This window comes from Euprymna scolopes, chromosome 1, assembly GCF_053919585.1.
Source record: "Euprymna scolopes isolate OS-2025 chromosome 1, ASM5391958v1, whole genome shotgun sequence".
Lineage (NCBI taxonomy): Eukaryota > Metazoa > Mollusca > Cephalopoda > Sepiida > Sepiolidae > Euprymna > Euprymna scolopes.
The window spans coordinates 105,225,570-105,248,333 of record NC_136482.1 but is presented as its reverse complement, the minus strand read 5'-3'; the positions used below and the strand labels follow the sequence as shown (position 1 = coordinate 105,248,333).

Genomic DNA, 22,764 nt, shown 5'->3' with positions numbered 1-22,764 from the left:
AGGTCCGGACTATAGGGCGGATGTCTTGATACTCATCTTGGTAAAGTAGTATGTGGAAATGATTGAGACAAACATCGCGCAAATCTTCCGCATCTTCAGTTACTCACGAATTATTGTGTGTACAGTTCCCATACTGACATCAAACTGTGCACTTATTGCTTCTATAGATCTAATTCTGAATAGAGACCTTAAGTAATTGGCAATTGTATTTTTGGTCGCTCAAACCGAGTATTGACCCCTTAGGAGAGAGTCACTTTTTTACAATTGATTTTTTTTAAGTACTTTAACCACTGCGCTACGGGTCATTCAATATTTTAAAATTCTATTCGAAGATGGTCATGTTGTAGTCTGTAGGAAAACTGTTCCGTGGTAATGTATTTCACAGACGAGAAGTTCTTCAAAGCATGCTTCTTTTGTATTAATTCCATCAGACGCAGAGAAAGTTTTTTTCGTTGTGGATGTCTTTCAATGGGAAACCAGGAATTTGAGCTCAGTCGATCATTTTCTGAGAAAATGTCATTGATAATTGTTTCTATGATTCTTTCAACGATCTATAGTATAAAGTTGGCCTGTCTGTTTAAATGTATGTATGTATGTATGTCTGCCTAAAACTTTCGACAGAGGTGACAGATTTTCACGTGATTGGTATCGTTTGGAAGGTCGACCTTTTCGAAGACAAACATCGAAAAATTGGTTAAAAACATTAATTCCTTCACCCTCAACTGAGCAATTTCTTACGGGAAGGGGTGGCATTTTCGCTGATATTTTCGAATGGTATCCCCTCTCTTCGATTGACTAGCCTTAATTTAAATCAAGGTCATTTCCGGTTTGGCGTTGGGCGCAACAGCAAAAACGTCACGTTTCTTTTTTTTTTCATGTTCTTTTCCTCCTTCGCGGTACGGGTTCGAGCCTGCCTGCCACTTTTTTTATGCTCAACACACATCTCCAAACACCCGGTCAACCCCGGGCACTCAGGCTAGTCTAATTATAAACATGGAAGAATGTGTTTGCATGTCTTATTTATCCGACGGTGGCTGATATACTGACAAACCGACTTTAAGTGTCGGCGTCGTCGATGTTAAATTCAATTATCGTTTCAAAGAGGAACTCGTTCAGATTGTAAATTATGGAAGATTAAATAATATTATTTAATTTCGAAATCATGCATAGTTTTGTATATTTGAAAAATTGATTAAAAGTTGATTACACTCAGAGCTTAAAGATTTTCGATTGGGTGTAATTATAATTCTCAGGAGCCTGCGTAAACATTTCAAGAGGTTCGCACCCACAAAATTTCTAAGCTGTCTAAAACAGAGCTGTAGTTAAACATATAATATACATTAAAGGATTAAAGCTATGAGCTTATGAACTTAATTTTATGTGATTTTAACATCTTTACATGAGAACATCTTACTATAATTCTAAAAATCAAGAGAATTACGTTGAATTCAACTTTGGTTGATCTTCGAGGTAATTATTTCATATCAAAAACAGACTAGCAGCATTCTACGAGACCCACCCTCTCAGGCTTTACTTTCACGTCCTTTAAGACATGCTAATCGCTCGAGGCGCCACTATCGAGAAATGCTGAAACTGCCACCTACACATTTTTTACCGGCCAGTAGTTTTGCTCTACACCGCTGAATATTCAAATCCCATTTTCTCTACCTTGAGTAACATCTTCGCGCAGTCGAGGTGGGAAACTATGACTTAAAGTCGACTAACATAAGAGGTAAAATATTATGCCTCGTCGACGAGTCTTTTGTTCCGAAGAAACCGGTATATAAGTCTCGTAAAACAATGTGCATCACTAAGTGGTACTCATTCTTACAAAATATAAAATTATACCTGATGGATACAGAACTTTTACCTATAAATCTGTAATATAAAATTTATATCTGAAGTCGAAACTATACTATTATCACCATGTTTTGTTCCATGCAGTTTTCTTTCACAATAGAAAAATGCGAGCATGAAAAGTAATTTGGTTAAGCTTAAACATGGAAAAGTAAAGGACTAGTTGTTAAAACTGGAAAAGAAAAGGTCAAGATATTCTAGTAAAAAAATATAATAAATTTATAACTTTAAAAATGGCAACATTAAGAATCTTTTTTTAATTCAATTTATAACATTATATATTCAATTCTTAATGCTGCAGTATTTTAAGTTATAAATTTATTATATATTTTACTAGATTATCTTGTCTTTTTCCAGCTTTAACAAGTAGTCCTGAACTTTTCCATGTTTAAGATTAACCATATTATTTTTCATGCTCGCATTTTTCTATTGTAATCCATGATTTTTCCAGGCTTCCAATAAATTCACTTGTTCTCTATTCAATTTCAGTCTTATTTTTCCCCCATAAACATATATGTAATAAGAATGTACGCCACTCGTCTGCTTTCAATAACTCCCTAAATTATCTCCCTTTCATGCTTTAATTCTCTCAGTTTAACATGTTACTTCTCTTTTCGAATTAGTTGCAACAGAAGTTGATGGAGCGACGTGGTTGCTATAGAAACCAGTCATAGAAAGCGTCGTTTACTTCCTTACCTATTTTTACGATTTTGAACATCAGAAAATTCATAACTTTTGTTTTACTGAACGAAAATGGAAAAAAAAATTTCACAATATAGCTTAGAAGGTGATCTATAAACTGTAATAATTGTTTGAAATTTGGTCGAAGAATTAGTAAGCGGTGAAGCTTTAACACGGTTCTAAATGACTAAAAGTGCCACTTAACCATATAGTCATTCAATTACTACCAGATTTGAATGATATAATTTGAGACTAATGCATTGTCAATGTACATTTAATGCATACTTCATGTTGTATGCGTTCAGTGATCATGGTACAACCTCTCTAGGGCAATATTTTTCTTTTAAGCAGATGTAATGTCGTATTAGTTGTGACGAGAACGTTTAACTGATAATGAATTTTAAAGAGATCGCATTGCCGAGCTCATTTTAAAAACATATAGACAGGATCATTTAAGTCATGATCACAGTCTGAAAGTCATTATTCGTTATAAACATTTAAGAATGCAAAACACTTAATTCGATTAATTACCACCAGGATAAGCGTCGAGCTATGGTTAGTTTTTGTTTCTTGTTTATTGGCGATAGTAACAGAATGATAACGCCGTCGTTGTATTCGAATTTACTTGAGTGATGACGAGTATTTGCTCTATTGTGTGCATCTTTATTTAGTCGCTGTTTTTTATGGGATGCGTATATATATATATATATATATATATATATATATATATATATATATATATATATATAATTACATAAATATCATCCATGGGCATAAGTTTCTTGCGCTAGTGCTAATAGATCAGGCTTCTGAAGATAATGGCTTCCTGAGACGAAACGCACCTAACATTGATGTTTGTTTTTGTCTTTCTACTTGAAAAAACTAGTTATGTTCTGCAAACCAAAAAACAAAACCAACAACCCATCCTTTCCCCCTTTTTCTTTTTTCATTACCCCTTTCTCTTTCTATCTCCTCCACTTTCTGACTGGTTTCCTAACTTAAAATTACCAAGCATTAATACTATAATCCTTCTCCCTCCCCAATTGTAAAACTCATTCAGCTATAATATAAATCTCGACTGTCTGGATTTTATCGTTTTTGTTCTGCAGAGCAAGGAACAGAAACGATAAAATCCACTATAAAACAACCAAACCAAACTAGCGATTGAAGATACAAAGAGCTTGAAGAATAAAAACCTGCTACAAAGTAGATCGATGCGACATGAATATTATTTCCAACATTACTGGATTCAGCATTAAATAACTCGAAAAAGGGTTGATATGGATTAAAGCACCCAAACCAAACTTTACAAATAAATATTTAAAGATATTAAGAACCTGAAGCATAAAATATATTTCTAAAATGACTAGATTCGGCATTAAATAATCCAAAAAGGGTTGATTTGCCGTAAAACAAAATAACCAACCAAGTTTCTTGCTAACTATCCGTCATCCGAATGGTTTATACTTTAGCAACTATAGAACCTGCAACTACATTTTCTGTAGTCTGGCATTTTACCACTGGACTATGACGTCTTGCTTAAAAATAAGTACTGTTTTTATCATTTTAATATTAAGATAATTTTTATTATAAAAATAGATAAAGACAGACGGACATGTGTGTATGATAAAATCGTACGCATCTATACGATAATCGCAGTAAGTTGTACCTAGTTTAAAACATACATATAATAAATAGAGATTTGGTATATGTTTGTTTCTCGACGCCTAAAAATAGTTCGACTGATAAAAGTATTAGTATAATTAATAAAAGTATTATATCTTAATTTCAAGTGATGTCTCCTATACTATTTCAAGCATGTGTATATTCTTCCATGAGCAATAAGGATGGGGTGTAGCATCTGTCCTGTTGTTCTTCCAAATGATTACCCTTTTCCTTTTATGAGGGAGGCCGGTAGTTATAAGCTACCCAATATATACGACACCTCATCGCATATTTTTGCTAGTTTATATATGTTCTCCAACTGCAATCAGTTCTCTGACGCCATAACTATAATCTAGTTTTCCTGAAGATAATCGGGAACTCATAATAAACAGCAAAGATAAGTTATTTCGTAATTATAAACTCTTTCTTCAAACACGTTTAGATTAAAAAGATGTTATCGCAGGAACCATATAGGTACTGAATTGAATATGTGACAAGACGGTATTTTCCCCTCTGGAAAATGTCTGTCGTGAAAGCAGACAATCAAGATAAAGAATCTTCAAGAAGCATTTACTTCGTTCTTACCTAGAAAGCATTGTGAAATATAAAAACTATTTCAAAGTAAAAACTAAATCGACAATGGGTACAATTCAATAAATATAAATGAAGTGGGTTGCCAAATATTCCTTGGTTTATAACTATATCAATACAAAAGTGCACTTAGCCTCTTTTTTCCAATCAGATTTGGCATCAAAAATCTGTCGCAGACACCGATTTATGTATTCGCGAAAATAAACATCTAACATCGACTTACGTATATGCAAACATCTTTGTGTAACTAATGCTTATGATATTTATCTTCGACAACTACTTACTATTTAGGCTTCATTATTTTTAATTAGATTCTTTTTTTGCATAAAAACAAATCGCTTATTTTGTTGTTGTTTAAGGACGGTAGGTGTAGGATTATCACCGAACACATACAGAAAGAGAACCAATTCACAAAATTGTATGCATGCAGTAGTCCTGCTGTTTATAATAGCGTCAGTAACCACGGTTCTCCAAATTGTAGAGCCATGGTATTCACGAGAAGACAAGTGAAGACGATAGTTTCCCGTTGCTTTTCGTCTTAATTCGAGGGAGGGGTATATTCTCCTCTGATTTAAACCCACCCCCAGATACTAACCTGGAAATTTCTACGACTCCTCCCAGTAATACAACGCTTACCCTTTCCAAACAGTTACCCATCTGATACTGGCAAGGCTCACAACAATACTGAAACGGAAATTGCGATTTGTATCATTCAGGCTACTAATCTTATATACAATTTATCACCACAACCATTCGACTGATGTAACCTTCGACCTTCCTCGGATGTTTTTTTTATTTCACTCAGGAATGGTAGTACTTGTTAGGGTCCCAACTATGGGTTAAATAGAAACCGACTTGCAAAAAAATATATATTCTATTAAAAAAATTTTCTTCAAAATAACTGGATTCGGCATTAAAATACCTTAAAAGGATTGATATGCCGCAAAACAAAAACAGCCAACCAACCAAAAAAAAAATACAAAAAAAACAAACAAAAAACAATCTATCTGGTTAAAACTGACGAACTGAAAGGAATCTACAGCATAGATTAAATAAAAGGGGTCGATTCAAAATTCCGTAAAGATTATAAGAGTTCGACTAGACTCGCCTGAGGAAGGTTGTGGATTACCTCGGTCGAAACGTTGTGTGAATAACATCTAAGATTAAAACAATAGTCTGAATAATCCAAATAATCAATTGACTTCACAAAATTTAATTTTGCAAACAAAATATGTAATCGTTTTCAACCAGACATACATGGTGGGAAAATTGAGGAACGAAGGGTCACACATCTATACTATTATATAAAACGCACTTTGTGTTTATGTGTGGGTTTCAGTTCGATCCATGTGGACTTCAGAAGGGCTGGACTATTTTTTTTAATTTTACACACAAGTACCTTCTGTGTATGGCAGTGTTCTTAGATAGAGTTTGTATCGGAATGTCTTAGATAAGTATCGATAATCGATAAATTCGATGACAGAAGGAGCAGGCGGTTTTAACTAAAGTTAACGCCTTATAAAGCCTTACATATGAGAAGTTTTATTACCGCATAAGCAGAAAGCACCGACATATGAAACAACAGTAGGTTCTTTCATATGACAGGGACGCGTTCGGAATGAATGTTTCTGTTCAGAGCTCAATTTCACCATGCTGTTTGACTTCTGTATTTGAAACTTTAATTCGAGCATATTATATACAAATAATTTTTCTAAAATCAACAGTAGGTACTCTTCAATGTTATGTAGGCTACAATCTATTGTGGATTAAATCACTGGGGAGAGGCATATGAAACTTAATCTCTGTGCACCACAGTGCGTCTCCAACTAGAGCAAGCAATCAATCAACTTGATTAAAAAACGTGATATTACACAGATTTTGATGACAATAAAAATATGCGTGTGAAACATTTGTTGTAAATCATTCAGTCCAGGGCAACGTCGGGTCTCTCTTCTAGTACTTAAATTATTTGGCTGTAAAGGACCGAACAAAACAATTTCCGCCCAAAATGACAAGTTTTATCCATGTTATAAAGAATATCTGTAAACATTTTTTTTTTTTTTGAGATGGGTGGATACTTACCCAGTTGTTTGGTCTGACGCAAGGTGTATTGTGTTTGCCGGAAGAAGATTTGTTTTTGTTTACAATTTTACAAAAGAAAATGACTTATTTATGTACTTAATAAATAGAATTACACTCTCCTGGCATTTGGTTCCGTAAAGTAATGCATATTATTCTTTAACTAAAAGAAAAAGTATAAGAGCTACGAATACCGGGGTGAAAGCATTAAAATGAGCGATAATTTGTGCTGTAGAATTTAGTTTTCTACATAGTCAGCACTATTCTTAATTCACATTTACCAACGATGCGTTGATAACTGTGAATGGCCGTCCGGGGCGTGATTTTTCACATCTCTGCCGCCACTCTGAAATCGAGGAACACATTTCCTAACAGTGCTGCATTGACTTCGTAAACATTCAACAGGCGCCGATGAAGGTTGATCGGTTCAATTTTTTCTGCGTGGAGGAATTCAGGGACACATCTCTGCTTCTGATACACGTCCATGACAGGAGTTGGTTTCTTAGAGTATTTTACCGTTAATATCTGCAACAGAAATATGAAACTCTCACGTTATGAATACACGTTAAGTTATCATAACAGTGTAATTTGCAATCCCCTCTGATCTACTTATAAAAAATGACAAATAGGAGGCATTAATTTTGAAAAGTCTCTCGTATATTAATATAAGTGCAAGGATACTGGCTGATTTGTGTGTATGCGCGCGCGTGTGTGTTTGCGTGCGCGCGTTTGTTTTTGGCGAGTGACCTTTACAATGTAGAATCGGAGCATCCTCCTCCCTAATTATATTGATTAAAAAAAAAGCATGATTTTCACCAAAGATATAATTTTTATCCATGACATAAAAATATGCAGGAATTTAACTTTTTATACTAAAATTAAAACAATTATTAAATTAGAACAGGTGTGTTGTAGAAAGGAAGTAGGGTGGGGAGGGGGAGAGGGTCAAGCTGTCGCAACGGAGATGTATTTATTTCATGGTAGCTTGGTATTGACTTCAGTTTTTGCTTTATCGTGAAGTAATGTTATACTCTCATCCCTATCTTAAGTCTTTATGGTTGTTTTTTTTTTCTTCTACGACTTCCTTATCCATCTGTTTTATTGATAAGTTTGATGTTTATATATATATATATATATATATATATATATATATATATATATATATTAGTAACCCAAAGTTAATATTTTCCAGAGGTAAAGTAAACAGTGAGATTTAACGAGGTTAATACAAGAGTACTCAATACCAAAGTAGAGCAAGGTATATTTTCTATCAGTTTTTTTCGTATAAGTTGTAACGTCTGAAGAGGTCTCTAGTTACTAATAGCTAGCTGACTGAAACATGTTCATGACTGTGTGGCAGCATATTACTGTTTATGTAGAACCTAACAGAAAGTGTATATATATATATATATATATACTTTATACTTATGTATATATACTTTATACTTATGTATATATACTTTATACTTATGTATATATACTTTATACTTATATATATACTTTATACTTATATATATATATATGTATACTTTATACTTATATATATATATATGTATACTTTATACTTATATATATATATATATGTATACTTTATACTTATATATATATATATATGTATACTTTATACTTATATATATATATGTATACTTTATACTTATATATATATACTTTATACTTATATATATATACTTTATACTTATATATATATACTTTATACTTATATATACTTTATACTTATATATATATATTATACTTATATATATATATATATATTTTATACTTATATATATATTTATACTTATATAGATATACTTTATACTTATATATATACTTTATACTTATATATGTATATTTTAAACTTATATATATATATATATATATATATATATATATATATATATATATATTATACTTATACACTCGTGAACAAAAAAAATTGGCCATGATTGAAATTGGAACAAAAAAAATGGGCCATGATTGAAATTGGAAAGAAAACAATTTTTAAAATTTTTATCGCTTGTTTGCTAATAATTAGCTGTTATTTAGTATTTTTCAGATTATTAGTATTAAAGATGAGTCCAAGAAAAGTAAGACGACATCTTGACGAAAAAATTAAATACCGAATTGCAGGATTGCGACAGGCAAATTTGACTTACAAACAGATTTTCGACATTTTGAAAGAAGAAAAGGTGGCAACATCTCTTTCAACTGTGAAGAGAATTGGGCAAAGGTTCGAAATTGAAGGCACAGTGAGCAGGAAAGTTGGTTCTGGTCGCCCCAGAGCATACACAATGAAGGACGATCACAGGCTTAAAATGACTGTTTTGGAGGATCGCAAAAAAACTTATGTTGACCATAGCAAACAATTCGAAACAGCAAAAGGAAATTCTCTTTCTAGAGTGACAATATCCAGAAGGATGAAGGAAATGGGATTTTCATCAAAAAGATGTGCAAAAAAACCTTTGTTAACTAAGAAGAACATCAGCGACAGAAAGACATTTGCATCATGTTATGGTACGAAAGATGCAGATTGGTTTAGAAATGTTTTCTGGTCGGACGAATCAAGATTTTGCCTTGGTAGTGATGCCCCTGAACGTTGCATCCGAAGATCCGGAGAAAGATTTTCACCGAATTGCATAAAAACCACAGTAAAACATGGAAACGGAGGAATAATGGTATGGGGGACTTTTCTGCTGCAGGAGTTGGGGAAATTACCAGATGTGATGCGTCAATTAATGCCAAAGAAGAGGTCTATTACCAAGCATCCAGAAGTTAGAAATGAACAATGACATTATTTTTCAACATAATAATGCCCCTGCACACACAGCAAAAGTCACAAAGAAGTGGCTTACTGATAATTCAATTGATGTGATGTTTTGGCCTGGCCAAAGCCCAGATTTAAACCCAATGGAAAATATTTGGGCTATAATATCTCGTGAATTAGAAAAACTTTTTCCAACAAAGAAACATTATGGGAAGCAGTACAAAGATAATTGAATAACATCTCCTCTTCACAGTGCTCCAAGTTGGTTGAGAACATGATAAAAAGAATTGATCTTTTAAAAAGATCTAAGGGCAATTCCATTCCATACTAAGTTTTTATTAAAGTAAATATCTTGCTCTTTATATTTTTTACTCATTTTCGTTTATTATTTAATTGCATTTTGTGTAATGCAGCTTTTTGTGCAATAAATTGTAAATTTCTTTCCTGCCCCATTTTTTTGTTCCTGAGTGTATATATATATTTTATACTTATATATATACTTTATACTTATATAGATATATATATATACTTTATACTTATATATATATATACTTTATACTTATATATATATATACTTTATACTTATATATATATACTTTATACTTATATCTATACTTTATACTTATATATATATATACTTTATACTTATATATATACTTTATACTTATATATATATACTTTATACTTATATATATACTTTATACTTATATATATACTTTATACTTATATATATATACTTTATACTTATATATATATATTTGATACTTATATATATACTTTATACTTATATAGATATAAATATATACTTAATACTTATATATATATACTTAATACTTATATACATACATAATACTTATATATATATATACTTTATACTTATATATATATATACTTTATACTTATATATATGTATACTTTATACTTATATATATGTATACTTTATACTTATATATATACTTTATACTTATATATATACTTTATACTTATATATACTTTATACTTATATATACTTTATACTTATATATACTTTATACTCATATATACTTTATACTTTATACATATATATACTTTATACTTATATATATATGCTTTACACTTATATATATATAATTTATACTTATATATATACTTTATACTTATATATATATACTTTATACATATATATTAGTAATTATATATATATATATACTTTATACTAATATATATATATATATATATATATATATATATATACTTTATACTAATATATATATATACTTTATACTAATATATATATATACTTTATACTAATATATATATATATATACTTTATACTTATATATATATATATTGTATACTTATATATATACTTTATACTTATATATATACTTTATACTTATATATATATATATACTTTATACTTATATATATATATATATACTTTATACTTATATACTTATATACTTTATACTTATATATATATATATATATATATATATATATATAAGTAGCTAGTTAATTTTGTCCTTCGAAGACGAACATGTATAGATACAACAACCGGTATACATACAGTTTCGAAGTTACAACCCTATTTTATACTTACATTGTTAACTATTTAGTTAGCTCACCAGCTCTAAGATTGCGATATCTGCAAATGTTTTAAATACACACCAGTACTGTTACCTACTCCTATACTGTTCAGACAACCAGATGCTCAACCACACACGCGCACACACACACACATACACATATATATATGTGTGTGTGTGTGTATGTGTGTGTATGTGTGTGTGTGTGTGTCATGGCCTAAAAGGGTTCTTTTTCGTTTTTACTTTTTGATCTGATGATGTAATAATTTTTTTTATTGAACATTGAATTCCTATGTACTTCAGAATAAAATTTTGATGTGAATTTTTATATCCTTTTCACTAACTTTCCTAACTCTATGATATTTAAATACTAAAACACGTTTAATTGTGATTTTTCATGTCTCACTGACTTTAGCAAATAAGGTGTAAACCATTATAATTATTTGCTAATATTTTCTCCTCTGAAGTGATGGTAGACATCGAAATCATATAGGATAAGGAGTTTATAATATTTCTAATGTATTCTTTGTCTTACATAGAATAATAAAAATCTTTTGATTGTAAATTTAATCATTTCACGTCATAAATTCTTAAATTTACTGAATGACTAAAATTTGATTATATGTGTATATATATATATATATATATATATATATATATATATATACGAGGAGCGTGCAATAAATGGTTCCCCTGACCCACTTCCCATAGAAGTAGAGCAACGAAACTTGGCACAGTTATTAGTCTTTCTCTACATAGGAACCACCCAGAGTTATGCATTTCTCCCGTCGTTTTATGCAGCTCTGGAGACCGTTTTTGTAGAACACCCCAGGTTGGTCCTCAACCACGGCGTTACTTCAGAAATCAAGGCTGCATCATCTGGGAAACGCTTTCCTTTCTAAAGCAACTTCTTGGCTGGGAAGAAGTGAAATTCAGAGGGTGCAAGGTCAGGAGAGTAGAGAGGATGGGGAGGATTTTCATAACTACATGCGAGTTGTGGACCGGACCGTTGTCCTGCAGGAGGAGGGTACCTTTGCTGATCTTACCTCGCCTCTTGATTTTGATAGCTTCCCTTAATTTTCTCAAAAGCATAATAGGCTCCTGTAATTGTGGAACCCTTTGCCAGCAAATCTGTCATCACTACTCCGTCCTGGTCCCAGAAGCCTGTTAGCATGACCTTGCCAGCGGAGGGATGCACCCTTGCCTTCTTTGGAGGTGGTGAGTCCAAGTGTTTCTAGTGCATTGACTGGACTTTGGTCTCTGGATCATAGTGATGGAGCCAGGTTTCATCCTGTGTAATAAGTCTTTTGAAAAACTTTGACTCATCTTCTTGGCACATCTCCAAATTCATCCTCGAGCACTTGACGCGTCCTCGCTTCTGGAATGGTGTGAGCAACCTGGGAATCCATCGGGTAGACACCTTATGCATTTGCAAATGGTCATGAATGATAGTTTCCACAGACCCTGTACTAATCTTGACATCTTGGGCTATTTGGCGAATTGTAATGCGCCGATCTTTCAAAATTGCAGCCTCAACTTGACGGACAGATGCCTCATCAATGGCAGATGGCGGGGGACACCAGGTCTGGGGGCTGTTTCCAGTGACTTCCGGTCATGTTTGAATTCACGATCCCAGTGTTTTACAAGGTCATATGATGGGGCATTATCACCATAAGTTTCTTTCATTTCATCAAAAGTCTCGGATCACTGTTCGACATTCAACAGGCCCCATTTCACACCTGACTCAGTTCAAACACATGTAAAACAGAAATCACAATGAGTTCAGAGCTGCAATTTGCCACATAACCCGGAGAGATATAAATCATTGCACATTCAAAACTTCAGCTAGATCAGACTACTGGAAGTGCGTCAGGGGCATTACTTATTGCACGCCCCTTGTATATAAATATGTTTTAAAAACCGTGTGATTTAGCAACGACCTAATTCTAATTACATATTATTTCAAATAACAAAGGCAAAGGGATTAAATATACTTTCCAATTATAACTGCACTAAAAAGATCAGGAATCAATATCATTTAATATGAATTATTTGAACGGATTTATTTAAAGAGTTTATTATTATTATTATTATTATTATTATTATTATTATTATTATAGATTATTAACAGAGAAAGAGTTTGCTAATTTAAAAAGATATTGTTATACTCTATAATACTGCACTTATTCTAATAATCGTAATAATATGTATTCTACTTTATACGCCCATTAATCGTCCGATTCACCAATATATAATTCAGAAATGTCTGGTGTCGTTAATCCCAAAATTACATTGTTTCAATATAGAAGAAGATGTTATTAATAGGAGTAACATTTAATCAGGTGACAATTTTTACGTTAAGAAGAAGACCGCAAATAAGCAACCATATAATTTACAGGGATCGTTCCTTATATATATATATATATATATATATATATATATATATATATATATATATATAGGGGGGGTTCAAAATAATGTCTCCTATTTTTTATTTACAACAAATGGATCCGAAAGAATTGCAAATTTCATTGTAATGATGACTGAACTTATGCATTTATGACCAGAAACTTTTATCTCTCTCTTGCTAATACTGACGGCGTGAGACTCTAAGAAAGCAACCATTGTCATAGACGTGTGTCAGAAGCAGAGATACGTCATAAAATTCTCGACAAATGTGCATTGACCATATTGATGATGCAGAAAAATAAATTTTGGAGTACAAATGTCGCTCATTTTCATTGTACCATTCTCATTTACTTTTGAAACGACCGTCTATCTCACACACACACACACAATATATATATATATATATATATATATGTGTGTGTGTGTGTGTGTGTGTGTGTGTGTGTGTGTGTGTGTGTGTTACGACATTTGCTAAGTTAAACTTAAACAGCATTTAAGGTGACATAGCAAACATTTATTTTCCATACCAAAATTTCATTTTATTTAATTGTTTTACCGTGTATCACAATAATAATGTATATGGATTCTAAGAACAAGTGTTCTTATATTACGTGTTATTTTCACAACGTTTCCGTCGAGGTAACCTCCGACCTTCTTCAGGTGTATCTTGTCGAACTCTGAAATTTGCACAAATTCTAAAACGGAAACGTTTATTTAGCCCATGGAGGTAGCGCGTCTTGCGTGGATGAAATAAAGATTCCGGATGAAATTGCATGAAGATTCACAAGTTTTCTTGTCTTGAGACACCACTTATCAAGGCCCGATGGCTACTCGAGGATAAGGGTTAATGAATGTAAGGTGGCAGTGTAGTAATCATTAATGGTGTAAGTTGGCGAAGAATTTAAGTCACTAATTCTGTGTGGGATAGCAGTTAGTATATAAGCTGTAGATCTCATAGAATGTCACTGAGCAGGTTATTTATGCTGAGCTGGTTGAGCACTTACGTCCATCACAGATTCCAGTAACTTGCTCATGACGCACAGGAGACTGATTGGCCTGTACTGAGAGAGAAAGATGTTTGATCTTCCGAATTTTTAAATATTAGGAAGAGTGATCAATTTTTCCAAGATGTTTGGAAACAGTTTTAATGCAAACAGCTTTGTAAGTATAGGAGCTAGTTCCAGTTAAAGTTTATTGAGTACTATAACCGACGGAAAGATTCCAAAATTCGACAAGATATGCTTTAAGAAGAAAGGCGAGGGTTACATCGACCGAAACGTTATAAAATGACGATTTAACATAAAAACAATAATCTGAAAAATACAAATAATACGAACAATTAATCTTCGACTCCAAATCTTAAGATGTTATGTACTTCAATTAAAAATAATGTAAACCGATCTAGGTAAAGTGGCTATATATTTTCAGTATGATTGTAAAAATCCTAATAATCAAAGTGAATTCCTCGTATTTTTTGAAGAATATAAAACATTTTCTTCTTAAACTGTATATATATATATATATATATATATATATATATATAATGTGTGTGGCACACATTAGCACCCACGTAATTGTTTTGTGTTTCTATATACAGCTGTATAAAGAATTTTTTTACCGTTTAGAACATGTCCCTTTAACAAATGTCTATATCTAGCTATTGATAGTATATTTGTTATTCATCAATGAATCCGTTAAATAATTCAAACTGTGATTTAACTTGGAAATATGGTTGGGGATGTTTGTATTCGTGTTATACTGTGTTAATGTCTCCGGTCCTCTGGTTATTTTCGCCTAGAAATTTAATCGTTTGTTGATCAAAATAAAAAACAAACACATTAATTTTTCAAATTCCCATTGTGTTTTTATTTTCATGTTTTATACAGCTATGTTTTGCATGACATATGCAAGACATTTGCTGACAATAGCTCTCCAGATGAAGCTTATTTGTTGGCTTTTCGGCAATAGCATAACACTTTAATCGAGCTAAACTAAACATAGACTTTTGGCAACCGCCAAACCGCACACATATATACAAATAGAGAAGCTTGCCTATGAAATAAAGCAGAAACTTCATACTATGATAAAAGGAAACGCATATTATTAGTATGCGGATCACGCTTTCAATTATTAAAGGGACTACGAAAGAAGAGTAATTGGTAAGGTTTCGATTGTAGAGAGCATATTCGCTTCCTATGTTTTACAAGATAACGAGGCTTACAGGAGAATTACATGGGATATACTTAATTTAGAACTTAAGGGTATTTCATTGCCATTGTTGGTCTCTTGGCCTGAACCCAAATGAAAAACGATGGTCATGTCTGAAAAATAAGATTCATCAGAGAGATCCAAGAAACGTGAATAATTGAGGGTCATTAGTCATGGAAAACCGAATAAGATTCTTGTAGATATTTAAGGGATTGGTAAAGGTAATCACCGAGCATTAACTGACAGCCAGAGCTACGCATCTTGTGATTAATGTATGGAAACAATGTATATAAATGCTTTGTTTCGCTGTTTTCCAGTTGTTCATTCACAGTAAAATGAATCGGCTAAATACATTGAACCGACCAACAACACCCTTTAAAGATGGATGCTTCGATCGTCGTTCAGCCAAAATCATCAGATTTTTTTCCAGATACTACTAATATCTCTTCTAATACAATGAACTATACTGAATATCATATCAATGACAATGATACTAGCCTTGAACAGTACGATAGTAGCCGGACCGTTTTCCGTATACATTACATGCTAATTAGCCAACTTGTAATAATCACAGTAATAAACGGTTTTATAGTTGTATGCTGGACGTTAAAATTTATAAATACATTCTTTTCACCACCGTTTCTTTCGGGGTTCTTAGCACATTAACTATTTTACGTCAAACTTCGAAGCAAACAGAAATTTTCTACAAAACTTGAAGAAATTAACGTTGACAATATTTTTACACCTACAGACACTATTGTGTTGTGCGTCTGCAATCCTCGGTGTAGGAAGTGATAATTACTACTGGTCAAGGTATTCGAATCCAGTCACGAAGCAACCCTTGATTTCGTAGGCTATCATCTTTGCCTAAAAGCCACCGGTAATTAACACAAGATATAAATAAAATTAAGTGCCTATAAATGCCAAGTCCGCGGGTATTCATAGTAAACAATCGGAGAGCATTCAACGACAGGCGGACGAAATATAGCATTCGCGCTAGAGTTGGTCGCTTTTCTTTAATTCCCTAAAGAGGGCTCAATTTTAATTTCTTAAAAGGGGCTTTATATATATATATATATATATATATATATATATATATATATATATATTAGTCTCCCCTCCGAATTCACAGATTTGGGAGAAATATAAGATATTTTGTAATTTCTATGCAGAACTAGGAAAATCAATGACTATGATTAAAAAAAGTACCACAAATTGGATGATGGATGATCCCCTTAATGTGAAACTTCAAGGGCAAATGTTACACAAAAACTACATGAAAATCTTTAGTCCTTTTGAAGATTATAATACTATATATATATATATATATATATATATATATATATATATATATATATATATATATATATATATATATATATAATGGCAATGTTGAACATTACAAAGTGGCAGGCTTTCTCTTTTTTCGATAGATATTTCAATCGCTGGTGATGAGATTTCCTCACTTTCTTCTATTGTGTTTCTTTTATCTTCAAATTAAAATCCCAGGTTTTACTGTCACTCTTCCCTCACGCATCGAGAATACGGTCATTATTTTATTTACTTTTCATCTTCCTCATGTATCCGATCTGTTAATATTCTTTAGTATCAGTAGACCCACCATGGATGGTAAATTCTAGTATCGATTTTGATAACTGACAGACTCAAGAGACTTCGTATTTCATAGGGACATGGATACGCTTTTATATATGAGATGAAAAGAAATGTGTTTAACTGTCGTTCTGAACACATCTTTAAATATTTCGTTTTTACTGATTTTACACACGTTTCAAACTCGTAGATGACGAAAGAGTCACTTTGTAGTTTGAGTAGCAAGAAATTAAATAAGCTGTGCCCAAAAAGCGCCACTGAAGCAATTAGAAAAATATAGTCATCTGCGAGTTGCTAATATGACCCACGATACATACACACACACACACACACACACACACACACACACACACATATATATATATATATATATATATATATATATATATATATATATATATAATTAGACACACCCAGCTGTTCTGACAAATTCTTAATGATAAATTGCTCACTGAACATACCCCGACACAGAAATCGTTCAAATCTCCCCCCTCTTTTTAAATGCCACTTCAGGCCGAGTCATACTTATTCCTTTGAAGTCAGAAATGAAGTGTTCTTCGTCGTTCTTTGCAAGGACAAGCCTCTTTTTATGCATAGGAGTTTCTGCGTGACCGCATGCGTATGTATAAGATATTATTCGTTATGGCGTTTCGTTTAAGAATCATTTCACAAACATTCGTTTCAGCGATGCTAGTTTAACATTCAGTTCATGTTGAAACCCTTAATACTTCAGAATGAAGGCCATGTCTTGCGCCATGTTACAACCTTGAAACAAATCATGGTTGATATCGTTAGACCGAGTAGCCATCTTAAATTTTTGTTCGTGTAGTTGGGAATAGCTTCAGATAAACGGATGAATAAAAATTTATTGAATATCGGCATTAGTTTATCATGATAAAAACAATTTAAATAAATTCTTCACGAAAAATGTAATACATTATTAGTATAAAGTCTTTAAGATAGTAATAGTTGAACCTTGCCTGGGGAGTTAAGAAAATAGCGGTTAACTAGCAATCATAGTGAGGCAAAATCACGGCATAATCACGTTGACACGCCGGTTCCCGTCAGATCACTGAAGTTAAGCAACATTTAGACTGGTTATTACTTAAATGGGTGACCAATTTTGAAATTCCAGGCGCCATATGTAGGAGAATGTCGACACCTCTCTGCAAGAGTTGCAAAAGCTAACGTCGTCATCTCCCTTACCGGGGATAAACATGCGACTGGAGATCGCTTGTGAATTTCATACTCCCGTAAAGCTTCGTTCTTTGGAGGAAGCCAGTTAAAACCCAAATAGGGTTAGTGCCGACCGACACATAACGATGCAAAGCTATATATAATTGTTCTACATTTTCTAATTTGTTTTGCAAATTTTTTTTTTTTGCTTTATTATTTAGACCATATCAATAAATTGTTTTAATTATTTTATCTTATATATATATATGTGTGTGTGTGTGTGTGTGTGTGTGTGTGTGTGTGCCTGCCTATGAGAGAAAAATCATTCCTCTATGGGTGGCACATTCTAGGAGTGGATAATGATATAAACTTCAGCATAAAGCAAGATTCCTCCAGAAAAGAAACAATCCTCTAGGTTACCAATATCATAAAATGATAACCAGCCGAAGAAAAAGATTTATTTTAAAAAATATATGCATTTATTCAACTATCAAAAGCTCTAGGTTTGTTTCAGTGTAGAATGTAAAAATGCCACGATCTGTAGTGAGGAATAAGACCAAACGTGTGTGCGTGTGTGTGTGTGTTTGTTAGGTACGTGTATATACCTATGTAATTTTCTAAACTAATGAACAGGTCATTCTAAATTTTGGAATATATATATATATATATATATATATATATACTAGACAACACGGCGAGTTATATGGGGGAATTAGTTTTAATATAAATGTAACAACTCACGGATCAAGAAAAATAAATAACTTATTCTTTAAATTTAAAGAAATCTCGCCATTGGTGATGTAATTCTTTAACAGATTTGAAAAGTTCTCACGTTAACAGATGTTTCCACAATAATGAAGTTAATCTCAATATAATATTATTTTTATATGTGATTAAATGAAAAATATCAGACTCTTCTACATGTAAATACTTAACTAACACTATGTAACAATATGTAAAATGCGTAAAGAATTCCATAGGACATAAATGATACGCCATGCTTATTGTTCATTATATTGTCGTTGTTACGTATTTCTTTATATGTGTAAATATCATTATGCATAAGATTAACTCCTAAGCTGATAAATCGATCGTTTCAAAATTATGAACACAGCCTCTTTGACTATAAGTGGTATTATAATTTAAATTTAGCTTTATGTAAAAGAGTGAAGAAAAGAAAGGAAACCCTTGGTGAAAATTGAGACATCTCAGACTTGTGAAATGTTGTCAATGTATATTGGAGATTAACCATCTCTCTCTCTCTCTCTCTCTCTCTCTCTCTCTCTATATATATATATATATATATATATATATTTAGAGAGAGAGAGAGAGAGAGAGAGAGATAGTGGTGTGTGTCTGTGTGTATAAGTCTCCTATAGCTCACACAACTGGACGAATCATGACCAAACTTGACATGATGATGACTTGACTTTGAAAAAGAGTATACACCAAGGAATTGTGCACACTATTTTTCAAGGTCAAGTTCGGGACTTTGCTTGATAAACATTCTCGTAATATTCGTTTTTATCTGATTTCAGGCGGCATTTTCTGAAGACAATTTTCTATTTGAAAATTCAAATAATTATTATTTTCATTGTATTTGACGCTTAATGATTAGTCATAAATTTAATCAAGTTTCTCGTCATTTAATGTTCTCTTGAAACGTTCCTTTAAGCTTAAGACCTAATTTTTTAAAACATTTTCCAGGATCAAAATCATGTAATGAAATTTTATCAAAATTCAGATATGTATTCTAGACATAATCTTTAGCATGATTTTACGTTGGTTGGAATCTTATTAAGACGGCATACAAGTGTTGCAAAACTCATCTGTATTAATTTTACTCGTTCCGAGATAGGTATTCATCATGTTTGTGAGATTATAAAACTGACCTTGTCTGAGCGTGCGTGCGGAACGTTCTCTACTAAACTACTTTGTAAATCTCTTATCTACAGACTTAGAAATTTATATATATAGGAAATTCGGACCCTTGGAGCAAATTCGATTTGATTGTAAACCGGTAAAAAATAGCTGCTAAGAGGTCAAAATTAAAAAGGTATGAATTTGGTAAATGTAAATCGTCAACGCATGCGCAGATATACATTTATACGTTCCAGGCGGAGAATTTGTAAAGTTTTGATATGCAATTATCTTAGATCGAAGCCAATAACCATAAGGAAATACATGTTCTGGTTTAGATGATGGCATCCTAGTAAAATTTTGTAACTCCTGAAACCGTTGCTATATGATGGGTAGTATATAATAATCAATGCAGAATTTGCTCCATAATTATAAATACGAAATCTACATAAATAAAAATATGTTTAAGCGTATTTTATGACCGGGAAATGTGCTATTCACGAATACAATCAATCGCAAGATATCAGTTGATTTTATAACCTGACATAATAAAATATTTTATTGTCATCTGGGATTTTATGTGGTAAAATTAAAATGGAGAAGGCATTTTATTTTTAAAATAGTAAACCCATAACCAAGAGAAGTAAAGAAAATAAGTCTATAAATTTTATATTGTAATAAATATTGTATTACATCAAAGTGACATTCGTACACGATATTCTTCCTAAAACTATTTATTTATGGAACTCAGACTTTTATAGCTACGGTGATAGAAATAACTAATGAATCTTTTTTAACAGAAACATTATTATTATTATTATTATTATTATTATTATTATTATTATTATTATTACTCTACTACTACTACCACCACCACTACGAGTAACAGTGACAGAGGCTACTGTATGTGGTTTTGTTATTATTGTTTCCATTAAATTCCAAAACAAATGGTCCTCAAGGGTCGGAGATGATTCACAGAACCACACTGAGATCACCATCCGGATAGTCACCGGGAAGGCTCAAAGAGTAGTGAATCCTTGGAGATCATTTAATGTTACTCTAATTCCAGAGGTGGCAAATGATAGTATTCAGTGAAAAATAATTATTATAGTAGAAAAAATAATTATATATATATATATATATATATATATATATATATATATATAAACGACTTCTGAGAGAAAGCAAAACTATTCGAAACAGTTATCAAAATGGGCGAAGAAAATACGTGGCTCCCAACAATCAAGTAGAAACCATCGGTTAGCAAAAAATAAAACTTACAAAACTAGTAAATCTCTCTCACTCTCTCTCTCTCTCTCTCTCTCTCTCTATATATATATATATATATATATATATATATGTATATATATATATATATATATGTATATATATATATATAAGCGAAAATGTGTGTATGTATGTTTGTATATATCGCAAAAACTTTCGACACGGGTCACGGATTTTCGCCAGATAGGTATCATTTTTAAAGTTCCAACCTTCGTCCGACAAATATCGAAAAATTGGCCAAAAAATTAATTACTTAACCCTAAAATCATCAGTTTTGTACAGGAAGGGGTGCCAAAAAAATCATTCCTTCATTTTCTCTTCTCCTGCAACTACGACAATGACGTCAGTTTGACCTAGAAAACGTTGACGTTAGTTTAGAACCACCTGCAAGTGTTTTTAAAGCTTTAATTTTATCCATTCTCAGTTGTATTTCTCTTTGGCATAGGGGTAACATGTCGAGCATTTTTTCCGCCTCAGCCTCAATGTTTCGGGTTCAAGCCTGTCTTTTTACCTAAACTTTTTTTTCCTCTTTTACACCTTTTTTTAAAACTTTTTTTACGTTTGTTCGATGTTTTGCTTTGTATTGTTTTTTCCAATTTTTCTTAACATCGTGTTTTTTTTATAATATTAAAACAGGGTCACACTCCCCTACATACACAACCCAAACACCCGGGCAACGCCGGGTACCCCCGCTATATATCTATCTATCTATCTATCTATCTATATATATATATATATATATATATATATAGATTGCTTTTTTCTTCCCCAGTCCGTACATTACGCTTTGCAAACAAAAAACAAAAAACAATACAATTTTTCAAGGCATAGCTGCTTCAAAACTGGCCAAATTCGCGAACATTAGCCCTGAAATACGAATCTTTTAACCATGGACAAGAATGAGTGACTTCCCTTTGATATAACCTCATTTTAGAATAACATTATAAAAAATATATCATCATTGTTGTAATGGTGTAAGAAAGTAACTTATAATTTCGATGTGCAGGG

General features: G+C 32.1%; 1 protein-coding gene across 5 annotated transcripts in view; it reads left to right on the top strand.

Moving 5' to 3' along the window:
• The window catches only part of LOC145263121 (protocadherin-7-like), a 391,269-nt gene that overhangs the window by 230,549 nt on the left and 137,956 nt on the right, over nucleotides 1-22,764 (top strand). The gene's annotated exons all lie outside the window — the stretch shown is intronic.